A 6,823-nucleotide genomic window follows, 5' to 3' on the forward strand; every position below is an offset into this window, starting at 1 on the left:
CAACAGATAGATCCATCCTAGGGATTCGGGTTTCAATTTCTTATCGTACTTCTGACTTGACTCGTCCTCGTTAGCGGATGTTTCGGTTTTGCCGCAATGCGATTTCGAATCAGGCCCCTGCTCGGGCGCCATTTGTAACGTTGTTTTCTCGCCGGCTGAGGTAAGCTCAGCTGTATCCGGAGTCTCCACAAGGACCCACTAAACCTTATGAAATAATAAGAGAAGATTTCTGCCTTTCCTGGGGGTAAAAATCGGATGTTTTATTGATTTTTAATTCTAAATTACAATCTACTCGGGTTGAAATACGATAAGACAAATATGGAATATAGGATGGGAAATGGACTTCGGAGATGTTCGTGATTTCAAGGTACTGATGCTTAGTTGATGATCGGGAATTCGATGTTAACTCGTATCGTATGCAGGAGGGTGTACGACTAGTGGACAATCGAGAACGATGATGGTCGGCGCACACAATGAATACTCGGGTGGTTGATGTGAGGTGTGATTAGTCGACGACTTGGAGGCGATCGAATACACGGGGATGACCATCGCAGGTTGATTGTGGGGAAGATCGGTAATTACGGTGTTGCGTTCGGGTGACGCTTACGTTGACGATTTGAAGGTAATCGGGAACTTGTGTTCGTCGGTTGCCGACAATCAGGAATTACGATGATTGTGTTCGGGTGATGCGTTCTGTTGACGATTTGTTGGTGATCGGGAACTTGTTGACGATTTGAAGGTAATCGGGAACTTGTGGTCGTCGGTTGTCGACGATCAGGAATTACGATGATTGTGTTCGGGTGATGCGTTCTGTTGACGATTTGATAGTGATCGGGAATTTGTTGACGATTTGAAGGTAATCGGGAACTTGTGGTCGTCGGTTGTCGACGATCAGGAATTACGATGATTGTGTTCGGGTGATGCGTTCTGTTGACGATTTCACGGTAATAGGGAACTTGTGGTCGTTGACGATTTGAAGGTAATCGGGAACTTGTGGTCGTCGGTTTTCGACGATCAGGAATTACGATGTTGGTGTTCGGGTGATGAGGGTTGTTGACGATTAGAAGGTAATCGGGAGCAGCTGTCCAGGTCTTCGTGAGCGGATTAACATTCGTACTGGTTCGGCAGCTCGTTGAGGGTAGATTCGGCAACCGATGCGTTACGCTTTGTAGATGGATAGTGGCTCGTTCGGGTTCGGCAGCTCGAGGGTAGATTCGGCAACCGATGCGTTACGCTTTGTAGATGGATCGTGGCTCATTCGGTAGCTCGGGTTTATGTTATTCGGGTCGGCTACAGGGGCGAGGTAACTAGCCTAGCTACGATTCTATAACTACGTCTACTCCACTACCAACGTTTGACTATAGTACGGAACAGCGGGCCGAAGCTCCTGTGGAACAGCGAGCCGAAGCTCCTGTGGAACAGCAAGCCGAAACTCCTGTGGAACAGCGAGCCGAAGCTCCCGTGGAACAGCGAGCCGAAACTCCTGTGGTACAGAGAACCGAAACTCCTGTGTAAATGAATTATCAGCCACTCAACTTAATGAGAGCCAGTCTTAGAAAAGTATTCCCGACTAACGCTTTTATTAGTCGGAGGACGGCCGATGATCTTTAGAAAATCACTAGGTACCCTTTGGCAAGCTCCTGCAGTAGCAAGCCTTGCTTTATCGCACCTCAAACCGAACACTATATGTGACCGGTTCTACCAAGTCATTGCGAATTTTTAGCCTTACGCTGTGAGCAGCACACCACCGAAAACTACTTTGTTCACCACGCGCCCAATGAATGCTGCGTTTGTTGGCTAGTTGTCGTATGACCGAGTCGTGTATGCATGGTGGTGGTGGTTGGTTGGTGCTGTTAGCGTAGCACTTGCAGTGGCCGCTGTTGTTGTTCTAATTGTGTAAAAGGTGCGGTTGTTTGTTCGTATAAATGTACGTGATGAAATAAGCACGTTACATCCCCGCCCCCCCCCCCCCCCTCTTGCTTGGGAAAGTGATGCTTCACGGTGATAGTCGTGCTGGTTTTGTCGGGTTATATGATAATGTGCTGGTGCTTTGGGCTGGCCAGCCTCGGTCGTGTTTCGTTGTGGATTGTTCTGCAAAAGTGGTTTAGATGGTGGATCCGTCTGTCTCTTCGATAAACTTGCCGGCGGGGACACCGATTTCGCTTTTATAGTAATTCGGTGTTTTGATTTCGGGGGTTTGCAAGTTTTAGGGGCCGATTGGCCGGGAACTTCCAATAGCTTAGCCTTCGTAAAATCGGTGTGGTTGACTAATTTAGTATGAAATCGGACGGATCTTTGAGCTCTGGTGCGGAAACCGTTGCATTTCTCGTAGGCTTGACGGTGAGGAAGTGCATCATACTCGGGTAGATTCTTCTCCTTTCGGCGCGACAGCGCACTGTCCGACATGCTGTGTAGGTAATGCAGACCGGAGCGATCACTAATCGCTGCCTTGGGAACAACCTTCCCGTCTAAGACGATATCAAGACCTCTCTTCAGCCGGAAGTCCATCCCCAGAACTACAGGTTCGGCAAGCGTCGATAGTACTGTCGCCTCTACGGAGGTGGCTTGGTCGTTTAAGACAATCGTCAACGGGTATATCCTTCCACAGGTGGCCATTTGTTGGTCAGCAAGCTGTACTCTTCGGGTTATCGTGACCGGTTTAACCCTTTTCATGTCTAAAAACATAACAACCGAGTTGTCGATGTAGGTGAGCGAAGCTCCGGTATCTACGATAGCCGACAAACCTTTCCCATTGAGGGAGATACAAATGTAGTATCTCCCATGATGATCGGTGTCGGCGGTCGGGTTAACTCGGCACTCGCAGTTTCGGGATAGTATACCATCCTTCCCACAATGGGAGCAAAACAATGTTCTCCTTTCCTGGCACTGTTAGCGTATATGGCCCTTCTTTCTGCATCGCCAACAATGCGTTGACCTATTATATCCTTCCGAGGTCTGAGATACCATGTGGGAGGTATGTGGATGTTCGACACGAGCCTCGTCTTTCTTTAAAAGCTCGAAGTCGTCCACCAAAGACAACAATTCGTCCAAGGTCTGTAAGTCATTCCGACGAACGTAATGACGGTATTCTGGACGAAGGCCGTCGTAGATCCGATCTAGGTGGTCCATTAGTCGTAGGGTAGGATGTTGCTTTACCATTGTCAGTATTTGAAGTATGAAGTATTTGGCTTTTCCCGATTAAACTGTCGGCGTTTGTAGAACGAGTGTTCAAGTTGTGTTAAATGCCATTTTGACAAGAAAAATGTTCCGGCCTCCGTTCGGAACGACTACCAGGTCGTGATATCCCCCTTCTTGATTCCACACCATTTGAGCGCATTACCTTCCAGGATACAGGGCAGGATGGATACGAGTCGGTCGTGGTGTATTCGGTAGCACTCGGCCAATTCCTCTAGTCTTTCCAAAAACTCGGATAGAGCTACTTCGCCTGAAAATTTTAAGTTCCATCGCTGTACCATACTTATGGTCTCGGAATCACAAAACTCCCGGCGAGGAAGTCGTTCGGGAATCTGCAGACATTCTTGAGTGACGACTGCTTTTTTCTTCTGCCTTGAGCTCATTTTCCAAATCCCGTAAGAAATTCTCGGTCGAACTCCTCAGTCGCTTCTTCCTCACGAAGTCCGCCAGTTGCCTCCTTAAGTGCTCGACAGTATACCTGTCTGTATAGCTGCTGCCTGGCACTGCTCTATAAGTTGTTCCTTTTTAAACAGATAGATCCATCCTAGGAATTCGGGTTTCAATTTCTTATCGTACTTCTGACTTGACTCGTCCTCGTTGGCGGATGCTTGGTTTTGCCGCAATGCGATTTCGAATCAGGTCCCTGCTCGGGCGCCGTTTGTAACGTGGTTTTCTCGTTAGGTAAGCTCAGCTGTGTCCAGGGTCTCCATAAGGACCCACTAAACCTTATGAAATAATAAGAGAAGATTTCTGCCTTTCCTGGGGGTAAAAATCGGATGTTTTATTGATTTTTAATTCTAAATTACAATCTACTCGGGTTGAAATACGATAAGACAAATATGGAATATAGGATGGGAAATGGACTTCGGAGATGTTCGTGATTTCAAGGTACTGATGCTTAGTTGGTGATCGGGAATTCGATGTTAACTCGTATCGTATGCAGGAGGTTGTACGACTAGTGGACAATCGAGAACGATGATGGTGGGCGCACACAATGAATACTCGGGTGGTTGATGTGAGGTGTGATTAGTCGACGACTTGAAGGCGATCGAATACTCGGGGATGACCGTCGGAGGTTGATTGTGGGGAAGATCGGGAATTACGGTGTTGCGTTCGGTTCGGTAGGTAATCGGGAACTTGTGTTCGTCGGTTGTCGACGATCAGGAATTACGATGATTGTGTTCGGGTGATGCGTTCTGTTGACGATTTGATGGTGATCGGGAACTTGTTGACGATTTGTGGTCGTCGGTTGTCGACGATCAGAAATTACCATGATTGTGTTCGGATGATGCGTTCTGTTGACGATTTCACGGTAATCGGGAACTCATGGTCGTTGACGATTTTAAGGTAATCGGGAGCTTGTGGTCGTCGGTTTTCGACGATCAGGAATTACGATGTTGGTGTTCGGGTGATGAGAGCAGCTGTCCAGGTCTTCGTGAGCGGATAAACATTCGTACTGGTTCGGCAGCTCGTTGAGGGTAGATTCGGCAACCGATGCGTAAGACTTTGTAGATGGATCGTGGCTCGTTCGGCAGCTCGGGTTTATGTTATTCGGTTCAGCTACAGGGGCGAGGAAACTAGCCTAGCTACGATTCTATAAATACGTCTACTCCACTACCAACGTTTGACTATAATACGGAACAGCGAACCGAAGTTCCTGTGGAACAGCGAGGCTAAACTCCCGTGGAACAGCGAGCCGAAACTCCTGTGGAACAGCGAGCCGAAACTCCTGTGTAAATGAATTATCAGCCACTCAACTTAATGAGAGCCAGTCTTAGAAAAGTATTCCCGACTAACGCTTTTATTAGTCGGAGGACGGCCGATGATCTTTAGAAAATCACTAGCTACCCTTTGGCAAGCTCCTGCAGTAGCAAGCCTTGCTTTATCGCACCTCAAACCGAACACTATATGTGACCGGTTCTACCAAGTCATTGCGAATTTTTAGCCTTACGCTGTGAGCAGCACACCACCGAAAACTACTTTGTTCACCACGCGCCCAATGAATGCTGCGTTTGTTGGCTAGTTGTTGACTGCGTATGACCGAGTCGTGTGTGCATGGTGGTGGTGGTTGGTTGGTGCTGTTAGCGTCGCACTTGCAGTGGCCGCTGTTGTTGTTCTCATTGTGTAATAGGTGCGGTTGTTTGTTCGTATAAATGTACGTGAAGAAATCAGCACGTTACATCCCATACAACAGTATGTCCCGATATTCGGTATTTTGAGTATTATTTATAAATTTTTCACGGATTTGTATAAAAATTAGTATATGAAGTTCGTGATGGTTCTTAATCCCGTGGCGGATCATACTACATTTTGGTCAACGTTTTTTTGTGTTTTAATCATTTCTGCCACATTTTGCCACGGATTTGCCTAAAAATTGGTTTTTGTAGGTCATAATAGGTTCTTGCTCGTGTGACAAAATATTGTATGTATTGGTCCATTTTCTGGTATAATCCCCATATAACAGTACCTCCCGCTGTTCGGTATGTCGATGATATGATATTTCATGGATTTGTCTAAAAATTGGTATTTGTATTTTGCAAAAGGTTCTTAATCCGGCGGCAGATCATAGTGTAAATGGGTCAACGTTTTTTATAGCCCTCATATAACGGTACCTCCCGGTATTCAGTGTTTTGATGACTTTGGGCAAACTTTTTTCACGGAGCGGATTAACATTTGTACTGGTTCGGCAGCTCGTTGAGGGTAGATTCGGCAACCGTTGCGTTAGACTTTGTAGATGATCGTGGCTCGTTCGGGTTCGGCAGCTCGTTGAGGGTAGATTCGGCAACCGATGCGTTAAACTTTGTAGATGGATCGTGGCTCGTTCGGCAGCTCGGGTACCATCCCAATTTCAGTGTTTTAATCATTTTTGCCAAATTTTTTCACGGATTTGTCTAAAAATTTGTTTGTGTAGGTCATAACCCATGTGGCGAAACATTGTATGTATAGGTCCATGTTTTGGTATAGCCCGCATAAAATGGTACCTCCCGATATTTGATTTTTCAATCATTTATGCCACATTTTGCCACGGCTTTGTCTTAAAATTGGTATTTGTATTTCGTAATATGTTTTAGATCCGGTGGCGGATCATAATATTTATTGGGTAATCGTTTTCTTTTGACCTCCTGTACAAAATACTTTGTACATAATTTTGAGAGCGCTTGAGGTGCTGGGTAATCTACCAAAACAGAATAAATATTTTAAAATTACATATTTCCTAGCCGCCATAAAATACTACATGTGAACTATTCGGTGATCTTGTGCGCTGACGCATACGATAATGTGTGTGATAATAAAGGTTATGACCCACACGTGCACATATCGATGCGCTCAGTAGATGCACAAGACCACTTGAATGAAATAACAAGCAGCCCTGCAATGTTCTCCATTCAATATTAGAATAGATAAGAATAATTGTGTGGCTGCGATTAGGTTAAGTTCGATTAGTTTTTGTAGCACTTAAGAAACATATTTTTGAAATAAAATCAGAATTGAAATAGCACCCCAACGAAGCGGTCGTGTTTCCTTTCTCACCGAAAACAGAAAAGAGTTGACAATCGCAGAGGGACATTGGACTCTATTCTCCTTTACATTGGTCAATCGAGCCTTCACTTTTTTTAAAGTGAAAAGA

Source organism: Musca domestica, unplaced genomic scaffold, assembly GCF_030504385.1.
Source record: "Musca domestica strain aabys unplaced genomic scaffold, Musca_domestica.polishedcontigs.V.1.1 799, whole genome shotgun sequence".
In the NCBI taxonomy this organism is placed as follows: Eukaryota; Metazoa; Arthropoda; class Insecta; order Diptera; family Muscidae; genus Musca; species Musca domestica.